This window comes from Papilio machaon, chromosome 15, assembly GCF_912999745.1.
Source record: "Papilio machaon chromosome 15, ilPapMach1.1, whole genome shotgun sequence".
Lineage (NCBI taxonomy): Eukaryota > Metazoa > Arthropoda > Insecta > Lepidoptera > Papilionidae > Papilio > Papilio machaon.
This window is the reverse complement of record NC_060000.1, coordinates 5,601,660-5,626,790: the sequence shown is the minus strand read 5'-3', so window position 1 is coordinate 5,626,790 and position 25,131 is coordinate 5,601,660. Positions and strand designations below refer to the sequence as shown.

Below are 25,131 nucleotides of genomic sequence, written 5' to 3'. Positions count from 1 at the left end.
AATTCCGTCAAATTTTCACAATCTTTTTCTATCGCCACATCAGTGACAAAAAAACAAAAAAGGTAATCTACACACCCACTTAAGTGTATCAAAAATAAACGATAGCAAATAAATAATAATACTAAAAAAGATCGTAAACTAGATTAGCGTCATCACATCACACCTCGTATATCGTTTGTATATAAAATCGGCTCGTTACGTTACATCATAACCAGTCGAGGCGGATCAGTCAACAAACTGCGCCATTCATGCGCCCACGGCGTCGCACGCGCATTCCGTACAAACACTGGACTTTGTTGTACTCTTCCTTGAATTTAGATTTTGTGTTGAACAAGATCCTAAAACACGAGTGCAAAGCTCTTTGGAAATCGTCTACATTTTATCCATAATTTTTTAAAATAATAAATTTTAATTGACGTTCTTTTATATTTATCGAAGAACTTCAAGCACATTCATTGCACAAACAATTAGTAACTAGCTGTTAAAAAATTAAAAAAAATAGTAAAAAAAATTACAACAAACAAACGAAACACTATGCTAATCTTAATTTTCTCACAGCCCTTAAATCTACTGCTACCGCATTTTGTATTCGTGTGTCACGTAGGATAAGCATGAAGCTTACCTAGCTAAAGTTGATAAGAGAATTCTTAATAATGCTGGTAATATCGAAACACATACTCGTATATCAGTATGGGATTGATAATTACCTATATACGGTTAGTACGTAAGGTGTCTGGTTTCATCTCAAAGGATGTTAATATCCAGTTATTCAAGACGGATGGTGGTATGAATTCATTGTCTCTTCATAAATTCTTAATAACTGTGTAGAGGAAAATTGTTTTGACTAAAATAAGATGAATGTGGTCCGTGTTGTTTGCTGAGTTTGTATACGTCAAGCAGGTCATAGCAATTGTATGTGGGTAAAAACTTATTTTTCTTAGATTTGGAAATGAGATGTTTTTTTTTTATTTTTAGCTAAATAGGTCCAGGTATAAAATAATATGTAGATAGCAACGTAACTGTTTTAATTTTTTTAGACATCTTAGTCATGCAATCCTTTTTTAGTTCATACTTTGCTATGTAGGTGGGATTTTCATATGAACAACTTTTTGTTGGCAGCCAAAATATATTTTAACTATTCTAACGAACATTTCTCGAATTTCGAGTATGCACCAAATTAGAGAAATGCAATTATAAACTTTTTCTCTTTGTTTTAGAACATTTCATTGTTATTAATTAAATTGTTATAAAACAAAATCATGAAATATTTAACAAACGATTTGTATTTCAATTAATTTGATGACATAGTAATTTAGATGTTTCATGACATATGTCATACTTCAGCAAATGATACTGAACCTAGTTTAATTTCCAGAACCACCTAAAGTCTTTGACAAAGATTTATGTCAAGTTTTTATTTGGATTTTGGACGTAATAAATAAATTTCTGTCCTGATATCGCTAAAGAATAACTAAAGGACACTGCGCTTTGTTTATATTTCACCATATCATTATACGAGACGAATGAAACAAAACTCAATCCCGTCGAGCCGTCTCGTCAGTGGTAGCGGGGGCTGTCATTAGACGAAATCCCAGCAATCATTCATCATCAAGATCCGAGGAGAGCTTAGACCGCCGCAGGGCACATCGCTCACTGAAGTTTAAAGTATATTTTATGCCAAAACCATTGAACTATCTATACAAAGACGATATTATTCATATTGAGCAAGCGTAATACATTTGTTAATGTTGCCAGCAATTAGTAGAAAATAACCAACATTTGTTTGGAAGCATAATTTCTCGGAAGGAATCCACAACGAAAATAGATGTACTATGATATGGTAGTGATTCTATGCATGGTATCTATGTATATCAATAGACATATGTATCTATAGATATGTATATGTATGATTATAAATACATGCTCATAGTATTTATAATATACTAGCTGTCGCCCGCGTCTCCGTTCGCACGGGATTAAAACTTAATTTGTAGTCTATGTGTTCTTCCAGACTATTTTCTACGTCTATGCCAAATTTCAACGGGATCCGTTCAGTGATTCTGGAGATACCTTCCAACAATATCCATATTTCCATCTATTCATCCATCCATCATTTACCAACGTTCACATTTATAATATTAATAAGATAAGATAGAATATGCCAATTAATTTTAGAACAAAGATAAATTTAATTCAAGTCAGTCTGAATATACAAAAGTGACGTATGACTATTTATTTTACTAGATTCGTAAACATAAAACCCTCTTTATTAATATGTATTGATATTGTAACAGCTTTCAGAAAAGACCGAATACTTAATCTTCACAACAGAATATCATACCTTCATCATTTATTAAACATTATACAGTATGTTGTATATTTCGTAAACCATTTCCCCAGTAATATGAGTAATTTCCAACACGCGAATACATTTCGGCAAAAACCGGTGAACGGTAGCGTTTTGATAAAAAATGGTCTTCTTTTTGTTTGCTCCAAAACATATGTGAAGGATATCCGCTCTTGAGCCACAAGGGGTCATTATATGAGTAGCTAAAAGTAAACGCGACTCGTACAAATTTATAAATAATCAAGTTCAAGTTTTCCCAACGTTTATCTATGGTATTTTGTAGAAAACTTAACTCCAATAAAAAGTATTTTACTTATATGTAACTAGCTTTTACCCGCGACTCCGTCCGCGCGGAATAAAAAATAGAAAACGGGGTAAAAATTATCCTATGTCCGTTTCCTGGTTCAAAGCTACCTGCCCACCAATTTTCAGTCAAATCGATTCAGCCGTTCTTGAGTTATAAATAGTGTAACTAACACGACTTTCTTTTATATATAGATTTTGAATAATTATTACGCTAAACTATTATAAATAGAAAGCCAGATCCTCTACCTCTGATGCTAATATAACAAATAAAATGATCATTTCAAAACATATAAAAATTAGTTCTACTTAAACGTTTTTATTTGAATTGGTAGCCGGTCATAGAGATACGGTCGACCTGTTAATAAGATACTTCCTCCGAAAAAGATTAAAACCCGCACGAGAGAATGAATCGCTCGGATAATTTGAAACTGGATACACAATGGAACAAGTTCCGACGCTCGTAAACTTAATGCTTTCGACTTATATTAACTTTTTAAAACGAAAAGAAATTACGCTCCTAACCAGAATTCGGTCGGACGCCGAATTATGTTACGATAGCCCTTTTTAATTTTCTTTCTCGAGACGGTTAACTATTAAATTAATCCGAGAGTCTGTAACATTTCTGGCTCAAGAATATTTTCTACCTCCTTACATACTACCAGCAAAAAATACTAATTCCTTTTCCATACACAACGACCACAATTAGTATTTTTTAAGATCAACAAGCCGGGAACCCAATTAAATAAGAAAACTTTTTGATAACTTTTAATAAGTACCTACACTTGGTTTTTTTTTCTATTATCGTCAACCCTTGTCGACGCGGCGCCGAAGCCTAATCATCCCCAATGAAAAGGACACAAGAAATGGAAAACGACGTATCTGTCTGTAAAAATGTCATTGCTCATCACCAGTCCATCGGAAGCCTAATTTTAGTCCACATTCCTTTCTCACCCTGTTCAAGGAAACAATGCGAAGGGGAAGTGGATTTGACGGAGGAGGAGACGCACAGGAAGAAGATATATCTTCGGTTTGCAATTGCGGATGTCGATGGGCAGCGGTCGCTTCGCTATTTAGGTGGATTCAGGTGACCGCTTGCTCGTTTGCCACCTTATATAAAAAAAAAAGTTTCACCTGTCGTCAAATTTAATACAATGATATACTTGAGACAAGTCTAAACGAAAGAAATTCGTTATTCATTGTTACCAAATCCAATAACTGACACGATGTCTGTGATCTTTTGTCAACGGGTAATGTAACTAATTAAACAATGCATATGGCTTAATTGACGGGACAAACAAACGATATGGGATCAGTCAAGTTCACGACACGTATGAACCGGTCACGACATGTCTCCGTTTGAAATCAGATGTTAATAAATATACACATGAATCATGCACATGTTCTTTTTCAGAGCAATGTTTAATTGTCAGAATAGGGTTGACACAACATTAACTTTAATCTGAGAACCCCCGAAACTAATTATTATTAAATAGTACGTTTCAAATATTGGGACATAATATAAACATAAAATGAGATATAAAACTTAAATTTTGTTTAAAAAATTTTTTTAAAGTGGCAACCCTAGTAGCAATACATACGATCTAATTACAACATGTTTATACCACGATAGATATATTAATGTCGGAAAAAAAAAACAAATGTCGACTCCAACCGAGCGTAGTGGTCAAGCTTCAAAGGTTTCAGATAGCGTTGTTTTTAGGTTTCCATCCTTCCGTTGAACTAATATATTTATGTATTATAGCTGTATTTGTGTAGTTAAATAATAAAATATTAATTAAAAGAGAATTTTAAAAATTTGCCACATAATTTGTCAAGCAATTTCGTGACAGTTATCGTTCAAGGTCTAGGGCGACTGTTTATATTTTCAAACTCATTTCCAATTCAACCAAGCAGCCATTTAAAAAAACAATTTATTTAATGGCAGTTTCAAAATTCATTCTTATTTATAATAGATTTAGAATCGTAAAATCATTATCGAATTTAAATTAAAACAGTACAATAACACACAAATACTGTTTGTTGTTATAATTTAACTTTCATAGAACTCAGATTAAAACGCTAACAATAATAAAACAAAGTTAATTTATTCCGGGTAGTTAATTCAGCAAAACAAATCTCCACAATGTTCTCGAAATCGGTAACGTTCCTTTTGTTAAGATTGTTGTATAAAATAAAATTAGCGGTTCAATTTTATACCGACGGTTGGGGAAATGTTACAGTCTCATCCTATATCACGTTGGATCGCGTACGATTTCAAAAGGCGGATGGTAAAACTGCGAGACATTCATTATTCTATATAGCTGCAAATTTACCGCAAACGTTTTAATTTCGTGAGAAACACGGCAAAAAAAAAATCATGAATATATTCGAGTTTTAATGGTCGACATACATACATATCAAGCTTGTCTTAACGTTTAAAATTAAAGTGGTTCTCATGATTTAACCATTAGCAAAATGTATTAAATAATAATTAAATTTCTAAATAAAACACTAGAACATTACAAAAAGTGTATGCACCACATTAATTTCATGATAAAATTTTAGTAACTGTCCCCACTTACGAAGTAAGTTTGGACATTTGGATGTTTGTTAAAAGGTATCTCCAAAACGGCTCAACGAATCTCCGTAAAATTTGGCATAGATGTAGAACATAGTCTCTAAAAGTTTCAGAAATATGCTCTATATTTTATATATGTAGGTAACAACACATCCGAGGCCTGTAAAGCTTTTGAAAAGAATGGTAGCAGTCTTTTTCGTGAAACAATTCCCCTTAAGAATTCTAAACTCCCAACCACTCATAAACAATGCAGAGACCTAGTTAACCTCTCGTTCCGATTCCTTTTAAACCGTCATATCCTTGTTACTTAGCACCTCGGCCTCTCCCACGGCGTTTAAAAATATTCATCCATCTAGGAAACGAGCTGTTTGAGCCTTTTTGTTTAAAGAAACAAACTAAAATAAAGTGAAGCAATTAAAGTTCAATGACCGTATTCAATTTTCCAATAATCATTAAAAGACTTTATTAAAGTAATAATTGAATTTACAACTTTTCTACTATTCTTCGTTTTATATCTTGCAACAGGAAACTAATTCATAAAACGTCCGTTTCTAACGTGCGAGATAAAATGACAGACGATGCAATTAAGTTCCTTTGATCATCGGAAGCTCAAGCCTTTGTACGCAATCGAGATATTCATAACCGTCCACTTCTCATCGTGATTATTTATAATTAAGGTCGTTCGAACAAAGGCTGGTTAATTAATGAATAAAATTACAAAAAACAGATTTATATTTAAACGGAACGCAAAAAATGAACACTGTGCAAGTATATTAGAACGGTTTTTGTTATGTAGCAAGAACTTGTGTTTGTTGTTTTCTATTAAAAGAATGATCTTTTCAGTTAGGTTTATCTTAAAAATGTTAAAAAACATTCTACGCCTCTATCTCGTCAATTTTACACATTTACTACTGTGCTTTATAACTCTGCAAAACTTGACCTTTACAAAATGAAGATGTACCATATTACCGATCAATTTCAAAGTTAGTAATAAGCTAATTAATTTATGAAATAAATCTCATACGAGGTACAGTGCAGTGTAAATCATAAGCAACAAAGCAATTGCCGTGATTGATATAACCCGAGCTCGGAGTGAGGTCGGTCAGCTCTTGAACCCATCTCGTCAGCCGCGTCATCGGTCTGCATATGACGTAGTAATTTAATGGAATATTTTGCCTAATGCTAACTTTAGGTTTGCAACACAGACTGCGAAGGATCTGTCGTGGTTTCGAATACAATATACAACAGTTCTTAACCTATAAAAGTTTATTTAAAGAGTTAAAATATTAGAATAAAAAAATACCTTTTAAAAATTATTTTCCTATCTGATAACATAACATAAGGAATAAGCTTATTTCTTACTGCTTGCTATATTTTGGGTAAAAAAGGAATATTACCAATATGAACCCCAATACAGTTGCTCACATTCTAATCGTTAGGCAGACAAAATAACATCGCGATTGTTCATTTGATGGAAAAACTTTTGAGACGAGTCAATAAATCTTCAATCTCTTCAGACAAAACGTTTTTATGTTTGCTCTAATCACCAGAGCACTTTTATGCAAATAATTTCATTTGAATATTTTCTTCAAATTAAATATCGACATTCATTTGATCTTCAAAAAAATATAATCAAGTGTAAATCGTTATCATTTTCTTAATTCTTTTTTTTTTCCTTTAAATAACTAACAAGTACAACTAATCATCTAAATTGATGATTTGAACAAAACGTGTGATTATATTGTGTAAAGTTATGTTAATTAGTGAGAGCAGTTTATGCTCTTTAAAAATAAAAATCACAACAGAAAGTTGAACTAATCTCGGCACGGAAAAGAGGGTAATGTTTATCGCGTGTCTGTGTGTGAATCAATGAATTGGTTACACTCCACATACGGAGATTCTTCTTTTACGTTTAACGACTCGTGAATGGTAAAAAAAGTAAAATCTTTTGATACAATGTCTATCATATTAGTAAATTTAGCTGTCCTGCATAACTATCGACCGATATTCAAGTGTTTTTGCCCTTTGTACAGCACTAAGTTCTTGATAATGTCACCGTGAAACGAAATCGATATGAAACACTTTATTCTTCGTGCTTCGTAAACCGATCTGTTCTTCTAACTTTCCTTATTTGTCATAATCGAATACTTGCTCTGTTAGTAATCAATCATTGGTTAAGGACGAAAGAAAGTTTAAGACTCATTTATTATATCTACACTTGGTTGGTGGCCAGTAAAATTGCTTCCGTCTGATCATAATGGAGATGTTTCGTTTCTATATATGAAGGCAAAAGACGCCAGCAAAATCACGTAGTTTCAAAAACCTTTTTTAAGCTTCAAAGGTTAAATTGAAAGGAACATATAAGGAATCCATTGCTATATTAAGAAATATGTCAATAGTATCAAAATGTTCGCCATTCGACCCAGAAACATTTGAAGATGGATTTCTACACTCAGTAGATGAGGCTACAATGTGTATACGCGTAAATATAAGAAATTACTCACTTCGTAATTCTTGTTTCAACAATCGTAAATTTCACAGAACACACATAACTGCGTGAGTGTATAACTAGGCATCTGAGTCACTCGCTCTGCTATTTAGGTATGCGATGAAAACTAAAAATACAGCGTTTAGATCGACGGGGGTCGAGGCCGAGCCCGCAATGACGGAGTCAACGGCACTGCCGTTAGTGTGGCCATGTCTTTATAGATCTTTCACATGGATCATTGTAATTTTACTAACTAAGCTTCACCTTTTGTAAGAAGATGGTTAACGATAAAAGGCGAAAGAAGACGAATTCGCTGCAACGAATTGTAAGCAGTAAATAAATTACGTCACACTTTAGTGAAGTTAGGCTCTTGAATTAAACTCATCTTTTCCATTATTTTCGACTTATATTACAAAAAAGATAAAAGAATTTGTCACGGCAACGACCAGGTACTTGAAGTTCGCAGGTAGCCGAATTTTATGAATGAAATATTCTTTTACGTTTCTTTTAATGCATATTCTAGAGACAATAATTTATGGAGTTTCTGAGAGTACTCTTTTACAATGTTATTTATCACATCGTAAATACATACTTGAGTTAGCAATGAGGTTTGCGTAGAATCACGTGCTTCGAGTTCGATATCCGAAGGCAGCTTATTTTTACTCTCATTCTATATTCCAGAAAAAAACGTTTACATCTGAACAGGAAGAGTAAAACTAAACTTGCCCAATATGCTAATCAATAATTCTGTTACGTGAATAACCGTCTTTGACAACAAAGGGTCCAAAGAAGGATAACTAAATGAAAAAAAAAACAATATTTCATTTTGCATAAATCTAATCTAAGTTTAATATATTATCTATAATAATTAAAATAATTTATTTTGCCGGAATGTTCTCTTTCTTTTACGTAGTGCAATAAAATTTTTAATCTCGCAAAGAATTAATGTTTTGCGGACTTCGCAATTTGCTGCCAGACTATTTTTTTCCTTTACAGTACAATATATTCACTTCAAGCATCAAACAACTGACAAGCTCGTTAACTTGAGGTAATAGATTCACGTAGGTATGGTTTTTATAAGACAGTTCTATGACTCATGGATTAATAATTGTATGTAGGTATCTTTTAACCACGCTATGAACTGTAAAAAATTAAAAACTAACTTATCTGTTAGATAGATAAATTATTTCATCATTTAAAAGCTTACATTACAAAGCAATTTAGAGCATTCAATTAAACGCCATATTATAAGTCTTCAGGGCGATACCGGATAAGAGAATCACATCTCATATGGGATCTCTTGAGAGATATAACTTTTTTCATCGGATGGGCTGTAAAATAGAAACTCATGGTCACCATAGTCAGCAGGAAGTCAGTATTTAGCTTATCTGGAGGGCGCGACAAGTATCCGAGGCTTGTTTACCTGCTTATTATACTTTTGTTCGAACATAACCGCTATTATTTTCGACCTTCGCACCATTGTGAATTGCGCAAAACTTTTAGCAACTTTTCAAGATATGTTCAACAAACAGGTATGTGCAGCACACAGTATTAATAGTGACTAACTGTTGTTTGCGACTTTGTCTGGATAAATACATTGTCAGGCACACAGAATTAATGTTGTTCTATGTTCCATCTATAAATTAACATGTAGAACATTGTCTAGAAGAACACTAATAAAGTTTTTTTTTTAATTCCGCGCGGACGGGTTCTCGAGGGTTCAAATTACATTGTAATTTATAGCGATTGCTACATACTTACCCCTTTTAGGTATTCTCAGTAATGGCGTGGTAACATCGCGTTAAAGATTCATCTATTCTGTTTTAACTCTTAGATACTGTTACTTTAATTATGTTACCGAATGAAAAACACAGGTGCTGTTAGATTCGCAGGCGTAGCCGACTGAATAATTATTGGTGCTTGTGAGATCTTAGCTCTATAATACAATTAAAGTGCAGCTCATTCGACCATAATCTTCCGCAATAAAAAGTTGATATTGAATGCCTAATTAAATGAGAATAAGAAATTATTAATTAATTCGGAATGTTTATTTAAAGGTATACTACTAAGATGATGCTGTAGATTAACTGTTCTGAGCAAATTGATTGCTTGAATAAGCCTTTACCTCATCCGTTCATCTCTACCGAAAAGTCTCTCACCGTTAAAATAATGCAATTTTAATGTAACGATTATATATCACCTATCAGCATTGGGATTAGTAAAAACATCGATTGAATTCTAAAAATACACAATTGCATAAGTATATCTTTAATAATTATTATCAATAAAATAAAAATTTTGCAACAAAAATGAATAACACTGTTCAAAATTTAAATGGACACAGGATTTAAAGGTAATTCGATCTGTTACAACTGCAAAATTAATAATCTGATGTAGAAATAATAAAATACCTTTAATTCATAACCTAAATAAACCACTAATAAGGTCTAAATATTTGGTGCAATGCTTACCTGTTTTTAATCGTTTTACGATTTACTGAATAAAACACCTTTAATAAAAAGATGAGTAAGTTATAAAATGAGTATGTGTACCTACTGTATTACAAAGGTTTTGTAATTATATGTTCAAGAATAAATCAAAGCCAAAGTCTGACCGGTGGACGAAAAAAACAAACGAAATACTCACTCGCAATCGCAAATTCCTTGCACAAGTTTTTTCACTGAAATGTCACTAATCCTTAAGAATATTCATAAAACGTGTAATACAAAATACAGTACACTAACTTCTAATTGAGCCACTAAACAATTAATTCACTTGTTTATTTACGTGCGTAAATATGACAGTCCATTTGAGGTTATGTCGTACAGCGCATGCGCTAACGCGATCACTCCTTTGGCGGCCAGCGCTCAACTGAACTGACTCGTATCTCGTATTGACGGTGAACGAGTTTTGTAAGCTGGCGGTGAATGATTTTGAATACGGTGGAGGCAGGGGAAGGGACGAATGGAGCAGACCATCAGTGCATATGTGTAAGTGTATAGAGCATGGTAATGAATAATTATTCCAATGGGGTGGCTAAGGTGCAACAAAAAATCAATAGACTTTAAACATGATATTTTACTTGTGCTTTATGAAAGAATATTTGAAATAACTACATATGTACTTATTATTTTTAAATAAATAACAAATAAACCTATGCTTAGGTATGAAGCTACACATACTTCATACTACTTGCATGATTTCAAAATTTGTTTATGTAATGACCTTTAAAGAAATCTATATTCTTATAAGATTTGCTGGTTGTAAATTTATTTTTTGTTAACCTTACAGACCTCTCGTAAAAAAATGGTCGATGTCCAATATTTTATCATCTAAGTTTCCTGTTTGTTGATCTAGAGTTCTTCCTCTTAGTTCTTAAAGCCTAGATTCTAGAAATCAAATTGTGAAGTCGGCTCAACAAAATTATCTAAAGACAAATTTAACTTAACACAGCCAAATTCTATGGAATAAATAGTATTTTCCAGCGAAATAATGAAATTAACAACCCGTTTTACGTTATACAGAGCAGACATCGCTTTTTAAACGTGCAGCTAAATCTGAACACACGAATTCAAGCTTATTACTAAGATTTAAAGTTAAAAATCGCTTGTAGGTACTATAGGTTCGTGTCACTGGAAAGGTGTAGGGGTTGTCTTTTATTTTCAAACAGGATATCCTGGGCAGCAGGGCGCGCCGGTTTCCGAATGTACGCTTCATTACAGTGTCGGTGCTATAAAAAACTCAGCACGTGTGCAAGGCAAGTGGCGATGAAAAAACACCTAAAAGCTGATTCATCTCTAACAAGGCAATAAACATTGTAAGGTTTCTGTATCAATCACTTGAAAAAAGTTTTAGGAAGTGCTTAGACAGTCAGCTGTTTAGAAACAGCTGATAGTTTTTGTAATACAGATGCTGACGTTTAATGACACGCCTCGTGTATTTTCCATACAAATCTACTCTAAGGAGGATCCTATCCTTAGTGGCCATTTAACGTCTCTGAGTGTATAGCTAAAAATGTCTAAGATTTCATTGTTAATTTCCATTCACACAAAAACTGTCCACTAAGGTATAAAACATTGTAATTTAGTTCCGTAGCAAATGGCTCTCATCTCTCAAGAGGGTAAACAAAGCGTTTCTACACCGGTCGAAAAGGTAGTCTCAGAAAAAAGTGCTCAAGCCGTCCACTTGAAACGTAATTATTGCTGCCATAATAGGATTTACAAGTTGTTATCCTTTGTGTTGTCCAAGTATTGTCATAATTATACCATTGTTTTATTATTTGCCGAAAAATTTGGCCTAATATTGCGTTGAAGGAGTTATCGAGATAAAATTTATTATTATTTATTATTATTATATAATTAAATTTATTATATAAATTATTTATTATTATTATTGCTAGATACATTTTAATACAATTACATCTAAATGCATTTTGTTGCCTGTGTCCGTAGCAGTACTGATATATGTGAGAGCTTTCAATCTCTATGATCTCCGTTTAGTGAAGTGTGACGTATCCGACCACTTGGTAGCCACGGAGTTTCTATTCCACCAAAGAGGTTGGACTCTACTGGCCACAAATGTAGTTAAAAAAGACAATGATATTTTTTTTGCAAATTATCCAGACTCTACGTAGCATGTACTATAAAATTATTAAGTAGTGAAGGTTTTTACGCGTGGGATAAAAACCGCAGAATATAAAAACAAAACAATTAAAGTAATAAAAAAGATACATTGGTGGATTTCGTAGCCGCAAATTTTCTGTACATGAAGACAAATGGCCGCTTTTTATCAACATATCAACATTACCGGCACCTACCGGTGAGCAAATGAACTTTCCAAGGCCGGACAAAAGCGTGACGTCACCGTGAATTATGCGAATGGGTTATAATTATAGGAATTTTGAGCAATAAGTATAAATTATTTTAATAAAAACAACATCTTGACGAGGCAAAAGATCTTTTCTGTATACCTACAAACTCACCGATAGGCGATTTTTAAAACTTTTATATAATAACCCCTTTGATAATAATAAAAAATAACCCTCTTAAAGTAAATTAAAATACCAATATACTAAAGGGGTTATCAAGAAAATTTTCGAGACATCTAATCTCTTTTACCTTAATATTCCAAACGTAATAAACATTCTTCAACGTCTGTCATAGACTCAAATTAAGTGATAGAGCGAGTGCCTATTTCCTTTGAGCTATATGTTCAGCACTTCGACTAAGTGAAACTTAATTCAAAATCGATAAATGCAATCTAAGCCGGCCGACTGTGTGCTTTCAGCTAAGCTTCTGAAAGTCCGTTAAGTTTCAGGTACATGTATTTCAGTTAAGTAAGTTCAGGTAATACTGTATTTCAATATGGACTTTGTACTCAAGTCAGAATTAAATGTTGGTCTCATGTTGCATAAGACAATCCACACTGTTGGGTTACTTACGTATCCCCCCTTAATGTGTATTAAATAATTTACACTACCAGACTTTATGGAGCATTGAAGCAGTGACAAGATTTTTTTTCTAAATCAGACCCAGATTAGACGGTTAATGCTGTCTTAAATGAAAAAAAAAAAGTTTGTAGTTTTAGATGAGCGAATCTTTTCCAAGCGTCGATGCCTCTAGTAAATTTTTACCTGGGCTTTTGCCGTCAGCTTTCGGCATCTTACATTGAATGAATTCCTTTGGGGACGGGATGAACGAGATTCCTTGGAAATTGCACATCTATTACTCGAGGGACAATAATGGACAAAGGTTAAAGAGAACTCGTAAAAATGAAATATTTTCCTCTGTCTGTAATTTTATTTAATGTACTCAATGTTTCCTAATTCTGAATCTCATTAAAATTTAAAGGAAAGTATCTCGAAACACCCGGGAAATATCTTTATTTATTTATGTTCTTTGTGTTTCTTTTTCCTTTAAGTAGTTTTTAAAATATTGAACCATTATTAATTCATACAGCGAAATAGAATTAATTCTGCAGCTTTGACCGTGTGTGTCATTTATATATAAAATATGCATGATTTTGCGCAATGAAACTGTTTACTCGTATGATAAATAACCTTTTCATAGAGTTAACCCAAAATAGTATAGAGGCAGTTATAAAGTAATCATAATTTAAACATGTGTTTGTGCTAGCGTTATTTTAAGGCGTGTTGACCATTGTAAGCGAAGCGTAGATTTATATAAACAAACAGGTGTTGTGTATAAATGGACGTAAAGATTTTTAAGCGATGAGTTGTGTTATCATTTCTTAGTAGCGCAGAAGAAGAAAGCGGTTCAAAACTTATTGAAATTATCACAAACAAAAATCATAATTATTCCCTAATCTATTAAATATTTAAAAAAAATGTCACAGTATTACTAGCCGCTTCTGTGTTTTAATATAACGACATCCTTAGCAAACTCAGTGTTGGCACAGGTATTTTAATAATAAATAAGTATTGTACTGTGTTGGGCACTTTTAATAGAATTCATCAAACGAAAAACAAATACGAAAGTGAAGTGAGGGCAGTATGAGTGCTCTATAATTAATTATGAACTGATCCTTTTAGTTTAAGGAAAAATTATGGTCGTGTTCTAAAGAAGTAAGTATTACAATCGACAAAGAGTATTTCCGAGATACATGAGAAAGGAAACGTTGGTAGGCCTAAAAATGATGGCCAAAATGGATTGCCTGAAAGATAGAGAAGTGATTTATAAAGTAGACTACTTAGATGACGGTTGATATAAAGAAGTTTGATATGTACTGTGTCGACTCATGACTCTTATAGTAGGAATATGGGCTTGGACTACATACTTTGAAAATCTTTGCAACAACTTCTAAACTACCAACCATTATAACGGCAAGCTCGATTCCCTGCCATGGCCGAATGACAATCGACAGCAACGACCAATTATACGACGGTCAGAATCAAAACAACTTCTATTTATGAAAAATAAGTCAATCCACCAATTAGTCAAGCCAGTATCAAATTATTTGTATATAAAAGCTAACACTTGTCATATCAGAAACGTGAAGATGCTAGATCATATCTACATTATCTATGCTTACATGTAGCTTCTACAAAGGTAAATACATATTTCACAGTGATGGTATCAGATGTTTACTTGATTTATTAGTAAATAGCTCACTATTATTACTCATTGTGCTATAACATTCAAACTTTCGATTAAACAAATAGACATAGGGTATTAGTAACATTCTTTTTGAGCGTTATTAGCATATCGCTTTTTATTGTGTAAAAGGCATTCAACTCGAATGTCTTACCCGTTCTGACGAATTACTTAATAATATTGCATGAATTTTATATAAAAATCCTGGTAATTTTTAGACAGAGGATTTCATCGTCATTGACATTAATTATAAGAGAGTAGCGAACAACTTACTGTGTTATAAGATGACTAAATATGTTATTTGTAAATTTAATATGTCTGTTTTTAAGATATATAGACACAGCTTTTTTCATAGTTATTTTTTAAGCTCCGCATCCAAAAAAAACCCCAGTTGGCGAATTAAATCGTTGTATTAAAAGGGCCTTGACTATCCTTTAATTTATGAAATGTCTTCGTGAACGGAAGCCGCCCATTAGAAAGATTTAGGGCACGAGAGATGTGGCCCACATCATGGCACACCCGCATGCGTGGAATTTATTTCGGTTCCAAACTGCCATTCAAAATATCTACTTTATTCAACGTAAAACTTTACAATGTACGAACGTATTTGAGACTTATCCCTTGTGAATCTTATTCAGACTTAATATAAAGAGAATGGTAACATACTAATCACGAAATCAGAAGTATTCAAGTAATACATTTTCAAAACTGACTTAACGTCACATCTTTTTTTTGGCAAATTCTTGAGTTCATATATTGTTTAACTGCGACAAATAAGCTTACGAGTGATGGATATCTATGATGAAATGTTTGATCATTTCGCAATGAAATTACTCGCGAGTCCATTCAGTGCTTAGATCGTAAACAGTGCTTTGTTAAATTACATTTCTCACGACGCAAGACACAATGTCGCCACTGTCGGGTGTCCATTATGTTCAATTTACTATTCGGGACCAAGGCAGACACTTATTAATTAGACAGTAAATTTGCCAACATCGCGTATTTTTGCCCAGTTCCTCGTCTTATTAAATAAAATATTTTTATGATAGCACACTAAAACACAAAATCCTCTTTCTGTGCGTCTAATCCTCAGTTTATTAAAGGTAGACAATTCATCTGCAGTTGCAGTGGGCAGCATTCGCTTTGCTATTTCTGCGAATTCAGGTGGCCGTTTGCTAGTTTGCCAGCTCATAATAAACAAAAGAGACACGAACATCGTTAGTAAACTACACTCATACGTCATAAAAGTTTTCTTACATAAGGATATGGGATGTCCTGTAAAATATGTAGAGTGATAGTGACCCTAAGTAATCCACATCAGTCGACTGTGTGTAATCTGAGACGAGGACGGTGACAAATGTCTGAGCTGGCTCTCAGTTCGCTAAGAATAAATATTTTATTGTTTAAATTGGTTTCTCTGTTTAATAGTAAAATACATAAAATGTTTAGAAATGGCTTATTGCTTGGTCATGGATATTGATAAGCAATATTAGATGGTTCGAAAAATTTATGCTTCGGCTGTACTTTTGCCTGTACACAAACTAAACATTAAGGTGAATTTGTACTATTGTCACTTTTTCATCATTATCCTTGAGCTAAAAACTACAAAGATGTATAAATCAATACTCTTTTTTTCAAGTATAGAATTTTAAATATAGGTATTCAATGTATTATTTGCAGTTGTAATAAAACAAAAAAAATGTGTGTGTGTGAACAGTTCCAACATAAATAGAGCCCTACGAGACGGAATGAGTTCCGCGTTCCTTCCTATGCAACTTTTGTAGCGTCTATTTTAGACACAGATTTGAATAATACATTAAACATTTCTTGATTCCATTGCATTATAGAATTAAAAATGAAACGTTTTAAGTCATCTTTTTTGCTAGAAATAAAGTAGAAATGTGAACTTATATATCGCTAAACAAAATAAATGTTGGACATTCCTTTCTCGGAGTATTATAAATAACAAGAATTAAAGGAGACAGCTAACAATTGTGTTTCGTTACTTCGACTTCGTTTAACATCAACAGATAACGCTTTTTTTCCTAAAATTGTTGTTTTCGGAGGTTTTTTTGAACAAGTCCACTTCACTAGGGTCATATTTCATTGAGGTCTTTCCATTTTGTTCTGAAACTTCGCCCATTTTCCTTAGATTATGGGAAAATATATGTATTTTTAGAAGTTAAACCTTTTATAAGAGAATATTGAGAAAGTACTTAATATTGTTCAATATTGTCTAAATCATCATCAACCTACCCTTATCCCTATAAAGGGTCGGCACAGTATGTACTACTCTTCCAAACATCTCTCGTCATATATATCTGAATTCACCCCCTTCTTACGCATATCCTCTTTCACACAATCCATCCATACTTTCTTTGGTCTTCCTCTACCTTTATAGCCATCCACATTCACAATGTTGTCTAAATATTACATACTATTAATTGTACAAATGTGAAAGTTTGTACGGTTATTAGATGGTATCTTCAGACCGGTTCAAAGGATCTCACTGAAATTTGGTATAGATATAACACGTAGTATATAAAAACACGTAGGTAATTATTTTTTTTTTATTTTTGTACGGACGGAGCCGCGGGCGATAGCTAGTTTTTAATTAGTATAAAGTGTTCTTATTTGTGGTTTCTAAGTGACCATACGTAAGTTAGTTAAAAAATTAATACTATCAGGAATTATCTCATCATACTAAGCGCGAATGTAGTCTAAACAAGCCATTATTCAAAGTAACAATGCTCGGAGAATTCTAAAGGTATCACAATAATGATCTCCGCCAAAAGATACTGCTACAAAGACATCCGGTGTCACGCTGAGCAAAGATCCCCAAATTATACTAAAACTGGTCGTTTTATACTCGGTTCATGAAACCATATCCTAAGGCTTAGTGTTGTTAGGAATCATGTCTGAAAAAATGTTCATACATCACACATACATTTTATAAGTAATAAAAGTTATAAATTATAATGCATAGTAGCTATATTACTATTTAGTAAATTAAATTTATTTACGTATCGCCTGGTTCTTTATTCATAGCAATTATATTGTGACATATTTCTAAGGCGCTTTGATGCGCTAATCAGTGTAAGTACTTTGCACTGGTTATTCAGCGACCGAACTCCATTAATCTAATTTAAGAACAGAAATCATTTTCGTTAAGGAAATATTTATACTTTCACTTATTTTCAATTTACAAGAATTTATAAAAACATTGCTCATTTCCGGCAGGCGCTAATAGTAAATACTGGAAAAAATGTTTACTCGAAAGTTCAAAGTCAATTTCCGAATTGGTCTTGAAACTCCCAACTTTACTAATAAAGTCTGTAAAACTTTTATACCTCTGACAGCTGCCAAAGTTAGAGAAATAACAACGAAAGGAATGGATAGTTTATGTGTTTATCTGGGTTCTTGATGTTTGTTAACTGTAGATCTAGGTCAGTGAAGGGTAAAGTATGAAGTTATGTGGTTAATTTTTTTTTTATTATCTCAAAGCATTGTGATAATTATCTTCATTGAGCGAGCTAAACTTGTTAGCAAAATGTATACTTACTTAGTTTACAGTAAGCTATAAAAATACAAAGAGGTGTAACAATAAAGTGAAAGTGAAGATTGTAATAAAATCCTTGCTTTAGGAGCGTCTTGTGATGAATGAAGGATTTCTCCGGCTTCGGATGGCGACAACAAAGTTCGCTGCTTCAGATGCCTCTTGAATACGAAAGAAGCGAAACAAACGGAGAAATCAATAGTTTAGTGTTATGGAGTCGGACTATTTTTTCACATGTCTAGTAGTTTCAACTTTCCTTTAGCAAGCAAGCTAAAGCTAAAGCTTTGTATAATGTCTTGCTACATTATTCACAGGAGCGATACACATGTTGGTGTGCGAGTTTTTTTTAAATCATTTTTGAGTTTCCTTTGCACTTTTCTGATCACAATTACATCGTTGCTGTTAAATAAGCGAATTGATATTGCGGTTAAACTATTCAGAGTTTCGTGTTTCGAAATGCATCGGTGTATTTCATTTCAGCAAACATTTTTTGTGCTTTATAAATTGTGCGAAACGCTAGCTTTGGTTACGTACTGGTTCGTGGCTATTTTTCAAAGCGACTCTAGATGAATATTGCGGTGAATTTTATTGCAGGCGCTTTGTTCAGGAAATTGTTTCGTTTACAAAATTACACATTTTACTACTTTCTATTTAACTATATGTTTACTATTAGCTATACGACTACTTTCTAATTCTAAGGAACAATTTTCAGAAATATAAGAGAGTAGCTGTGTATCTTCAGCGTGTCTTGAAACACTTATACAACATTTTTCCTTTTCTAGTACCACATTAGTTCACATGTCACGAATGCATTATTTATTACCTCCCATATGTTGCAGGTTACGATGTGTGACGTCAACTTGTCTGCAGCGAAGTAGTTTTACCGGACTTTGTGGCCGCAGCAATTTGTTTCATTCCCTGCAGTTTCCTTTGCTTCTTCTTATTACCGTGGAAAATATTTCTTTGGTACTTGCTATTTTCTAGTACGTATACTATAACTTATAATTTATACATATAGATGTATAATATAATAATTATATTTGTTTGGTCTACAATGTCCTAATCATCTTTACAAGGGATAAGTAGATTACGTAGAAACTCTTTAACAAGGAATTTTCTCCTTGATTTTATAAATAGCAAATATTTTTTTTTACTTTTTCCCGAATTGTCAAAGAATGGCCCAGACACGAATCTATCATTTCTGTTGTTGCAGTTTGTAAAACTGCACGAACGTTTATGTTCAATTTATAGACAGTAAAAGGCTTCAATTACTAGCTTTTGTATTCTATGAAACAAGTCGAATAAACGAAGCTTGTCCCTGAACAAGGAGAACACCGGCACGGCATGCTCTTTGTCTCTATAAAAGCACTAATCGACTATTCCAATCATTGCTATTTACGGTAACTGTTTGCTTTCACTAATTCTCTTTGTTCTGAATTGACATAGTTTTAATTTTGTCCACATCTACTCGTATACACGAATTAATAAAGTTGGAGTGTCGACCACGGGTGACCACTAGTTTGTATTATAATTTTAGCATGCAAATGTTTTTAAAATAAAATCACTTTAGTAGACTCGTCAATATTGTGAGTTAAAATTCAGAACTTAATAATCGATGGGTGACAACTATCGAAAAATCGCAATATGAAACAAAAAATAAGAAATATGTCAATAATAACTAAATAAATAAATGCGAAATAAATAAAATAAAATAAAATGTAACGGAACGGAACGGAACGGAACAGAACAGAACAAAATAATAAATATGACACTACAAAACAACATTTCTAATTAATAATTATAAATAAGGTTTATCTTTATATCCTGACATCTTGCAAGTATTACATACAAATGCTAGGCAACTAAGTATTACATTCAGATTAATTTTTTTCTACATGAACCCGTCCTTTGCTTATAAGGGAAAATCAGGTGCTTTTTCGCTTAACCTAATTTCGTTTCGCTATTCTTATTTACATAACTAATCATCTATATATATAAAAGAAAGTCGTGTTAGTTACACCATTTATAACTCAAGAACGGCTGAATCGATTTGACTGAAAATTGGTGGGCAGGTAGCTTAGAACCAGGAAACGGAGATAGGATAATTTTTACCCCGTTTTCCATTTTTTATTCCGCGTGGACGGAGTCGCGGGTAAAAGCTAGTATATTATACAAAGCAAAACTGATTTTCATATCTACCAATTGCTTGAATATTTTATCAGAACTGAACTGAACTGTCAATAACTAAAAGGAATCTTCTCACTTCGAAGTCAATTAAGATTTCTGCGGAAGGTTAGCATTTAAAGTTATTCAAGTCTCACTATTGATCCATGCTACTACAATAAGAAGCTGCGAGCTTGATGGATGAATACACTTCAAAGGGTATTGTCTAAAGCCTTGCGACATTTATAGCTCTATGTTGACGCTTTAATTACTATTATTAAATACATAGAAACGAAGTAGTTTTGTGCTATAAACGTTATTAGATGTAAAAGACTTAAGTAATTATAGACAACGGAAGGAATTATAGGAGAAATGTTTGAGTTTTGAGTTACAAGTGGATTTCCTAAGCAGAAACGTTCAGATTTATATTTAACTAGCTTTTACCCGCGACTCCGTCCGCGCGGAATAAAAATAAATAGAAAACGGGGTAAAAATTATCCTATGTCCGTTTCCTAGTTCTAAGCTACCTGCCCACCAATTTTCAGTCAAATCGATTCAGCCGTTCTTGAGTTATAAATAGTGTAACTAACACGACTTTCTTTTATATATATAGATATCATTATATCTCAGTTTTGTTATCTGATGGTGAATATAAATCTATATGTATAAAAGAAAGTTGTGTTAGTTACACCATTTATAACTCAAGAACGGCTGAATCGATTTGACTGAAAATTGGTGGGCAGGTAGCTTAGAACCAGGAAACGGACATAGGATAATTTTTACCCCGTTTTCTATTTTTCAATTACGCACGGACGGAGTCGCGGGTAAAAGCTAGTTAGATATAAATTAAATGAAAACCTCAAAACTCTTTATCAAAGAAAACAAAAGAATCTAGAGATATATAGGGGTGGTTTCATGATGTACGAAATAAATTGAGTTAAAATGCACAATTGTTTTTATTTTGCAAGCAACTAAGACCCTTTGTACACAAGGTAACGAAAATCGTCGAAACTAATGTTGTATGGTTGGGTCGCGAAAATCGCATTGCGCGTGCTCCGTCACACAACGTTGAACAGGCATAGCGACAACGAGTACATGTTGAAATCGCAGTAACTTTTCTGACAACTATCTTCACAGACAGGTTGCGAGCGACTGTCTTTGGATCACAGATAGAAATGTGGAACATAGTATTGTGAAAATCGCTTAGCGACTTAAATCGCCATATTTCGAAGATTTATGTTGCCTTGTGTACGAAGGGCCTTACTTGCAGCCAAAACCACATTAATTTAATGTCAATCAGCGTCGTTGAGGTATGACAAGATTCAAACTTTATGGAGGCTCGCAATTTTGCACGAGACGCTGCACACAACACAGTGTTAAGTATGAGCGGGATCGTAAAAAAGCAGTAAGCGCTCATTCCTGCCAATGGAACGCTTTCCTACAATATCAGTAGACCCATTTGGCACCCATATAGAGTTCTAATAGATTAGTAGAACATAAAGTTCTAAAATCTTGTAATACCAAAACGCTCGTTAGCGGCGCGTCATTTCCAGGCTAAGTTGATTCAGTTTCTAGAATATTTTATAATACAACTAAATTGATCGTTCAACTTTTATTAAAATATTGACACAATATTTTTTTTAAATTTCGTAGTAGAAAAATAAATATACTAGTACTATTATTTTTTTAATGTATTAATGAGTTTAATAAATCTTCATTCTCCTATAGGTGACATTGTAACTCATTTATAAATAAACTAGCTGTCGCCCGCGACTCCGTTCGCGCGTCATTACAGAAAAAATCTTACTAAATAGCCTATGTGTTCTTCCAATCTATGTTCTATATCTTTGCCAAATTTCATCAAAATCCGTTTAGCCGTTCCTCTAACCTTCTAAGAAACATCCATCCATCCATCTAAACATTCGCATTTATATTATTAGTAAGAAGTAAGATTACAATTTATTTAAATTACGTCTTATCATCATCTCCCTCTCCTTATTCCACTCACATCGATCGTCCATATCGATTTATCTTCCATTATATCAGTCGTCCCTCATTTCTTGATGTTTCATTTTTCACACAATCCATCCATCTCTTCCTAGTCCTACCTCTATCGTTGTACCCCTCTATATTCATAATTAAAGTATACTTATATATACTTTACTATTAAAAAGTATATTATTAATAATTCAATGTATATGCGAGTCAATAAATAACCAGAGCAAGAGAAACATAGGTTAATTAGCTACCCAGTGAAGCGAAAATGTCTTTACCCGGTGAGCTCTTTGTTATTCTAACTAGACTAATGCACTTAATTCCGAGGTAGATTTGCTCGTTCGTTCTAACTTATATTGGCAATTAAAATTGTTTCAGTTTATTTAAGTAATTATTCTATGTTAATGCTTTTAAATTTATTTTTGTAGATAATGAAATGGACACGCACCTTCTGAAGACGTATGGTTTAGGCGAAGAGTTGTTTGGAACAATTCCTGCCGCCGAGTTCCGTCATCGGACGACCCGACAGACCGCCAAGTTCCATCCCCACCACCTCGATGGCTGGCAATCCACAACCGTGCGGTTTTCGCGTAGCTTTCTACCGCGTACCGCCGCGTTGTGGAATGGTCTGTCCTCGGCGGTATTTCCAAACCGCTACGACTTAGGGTCCTTCAAGAAGCGAGCGTATCACCTTCTCAAAGGCCGACAACGCATCTGCGATTCCTCTGGTATTGCAGATGTCCATGGGCGTCGATGAACACCTTGGTATTCCCGTTGCTCGTTTGCCCCCTTCTCTTATGAAAAAAAAAAAAAAAGTTATTTCCCCATGTTAGATTGTTCGTGTATTCGTTCTTTATTTATTTGTTTTCCTTGTTATCTATATCTTAATGACATCCTATCTTTTATCAGATCTTTGCTGAGAACAGGACAAATAACATTATTGTTGATGTTCAATTGTTTGCTTTTGTTTGTCGTTTTTAGTTTTCCGTCCTGAGTATATTTCTGATAGTTTTTGCCTAATGTTGTTACCGCTAAAATTCATTAAAAATGTTTTACTAGGAACCAAAATTAAATCCATACTAGTTACTTGTAGCTATAATCATCTTTGGAAATTTTTAATCGGTCTGTATTATTTTTACAAAAATTATCTTCTGTCAGAACACAGAGTAAAAACTCTAGCTGACATAATGATGTATGATTTAAAGAAACATCCTAGAACTTTACATTGAAGAAATCTAGTATGTACCAAATCGATCTATTCGTTCCGCGATGAAAACAAAGTGCTGAATAAGCGAGGGACTGTTCCCTACACTGCGATCATTTTTCATAACTTTGCGTCGAAGTTAAGAGATCGGTGCCGGAAGAAATTTTTCGAATCTAATCCAAACTTCACGTTATACAAAGGGAAAGTTTTTCATTGATAGATTTTCCTTTTTGTATATTTACATTCATATTTCTAATATCAAAGTTCAATATTAAAATTATCCGCAACATGATCATCATCAGCTCGCAAGAATCTAGTTTTTTGTATTATCTACGCCATACTTTACCTGGCAACACTATGCAGGGAGCTGTTCCGTTACTCCTGCGCCGGCGGCCATTTTACTTTTTCAAGATTACAATATTTGTCAAATAATACTTTATTTTCAACATTTCTACCAAGAGATATATTATCAATATCCTCAATATCTTGTGATCCCTTGCATTCTTAGTTATAAAAAGAAAAATCAAATACATATTTATATAAGAAGAATAAATTGCAGTTTTGCTTATTTACTCGATGAACTAAGTAGCCATTATCATTATGCAATCTACTCAGAAGCAACCACTTAAATATAATTTGTGTGATCAGAACTGCAGCAGGGTAACAGTTTGTTATTTTAATGGCATCTATCGTGTTCGTAATTCAAAGCAGTTTGGTCGTTAGAGCCTAATGGCTTCCGTAATGAACTAGTCACAAACTTAACCCAGGCCCTAATGACCCTGCATCAAATCACGAACTTGGGGGAATTGAGACTCAACTTGGGATTTGGTCCATAAGGAACTTGTAACTTCTAACAGTAAGAGCGTCACAAATCTATGAGTATCAGCAAGCAACTTCAGTGGAATAAAAATATTTCAGATGGTACTTTTTTCATATTAGTTAATTTACCATATTATCGAATGATGTAACACGGCTAATCAGTGAAGTTCATTAATTAGGTTCAGACCAAAAAAATATTCACAGCACACAATTACGCAATTAATTTGCTATTTTTGTTTTTGTTCATCGTAGAGAGGACGGGGCACATATTGCCCGGGAGCGTTGTCATGACGACGGGGGGCGCCAGCGGCGCGCGCCGCCTCCGAGCGCCAGACGTGACCCCGACTCGGCGGAGGACGCTGCGTCTCGTAGCATCATCTCCGACATTTGACGTGACAAAATAGACCTTGTGGCCAGTATGTGGATCTAATCTCAGGCTCCCATTGCGCGAAGTGTGATCGAAAGTGTCCTAGTGTTGTGTGTAGGAGTGCAATCGTGCAATGTTGCAAGGAGGGGGCGATCTGTGACCGGGACACACTGCAGAGTGGAGGGGGAGAGAGGGC

The 25,131-nt window shown here is 33.7% G+C and overlaps 1 protein-coding gene across 1 annotated transcript in view; it reads right to left on the bottom strand.

The window, feature by feature from the left end:
• The window catches only part of LOC106710226 (MOXD1 homolog 1), a 52,689-nt gene extending 42,110 nt beyond the window's left edge, over window positions 1–10,579 (bottom strand). Inside the window, exon 1 of the mRNA XM_045681179.1 lies at window positions 10,366–10,579. The gene's annotated coding sequence lies outside the window, so the exon portion shown is untranslated. The remainder of the gene's footprint in view (window positions 1–10,365) is intronic.
• Between the last annotated feature and the right edge of the window lie 14,552 nt (window positions 10,580–25,131).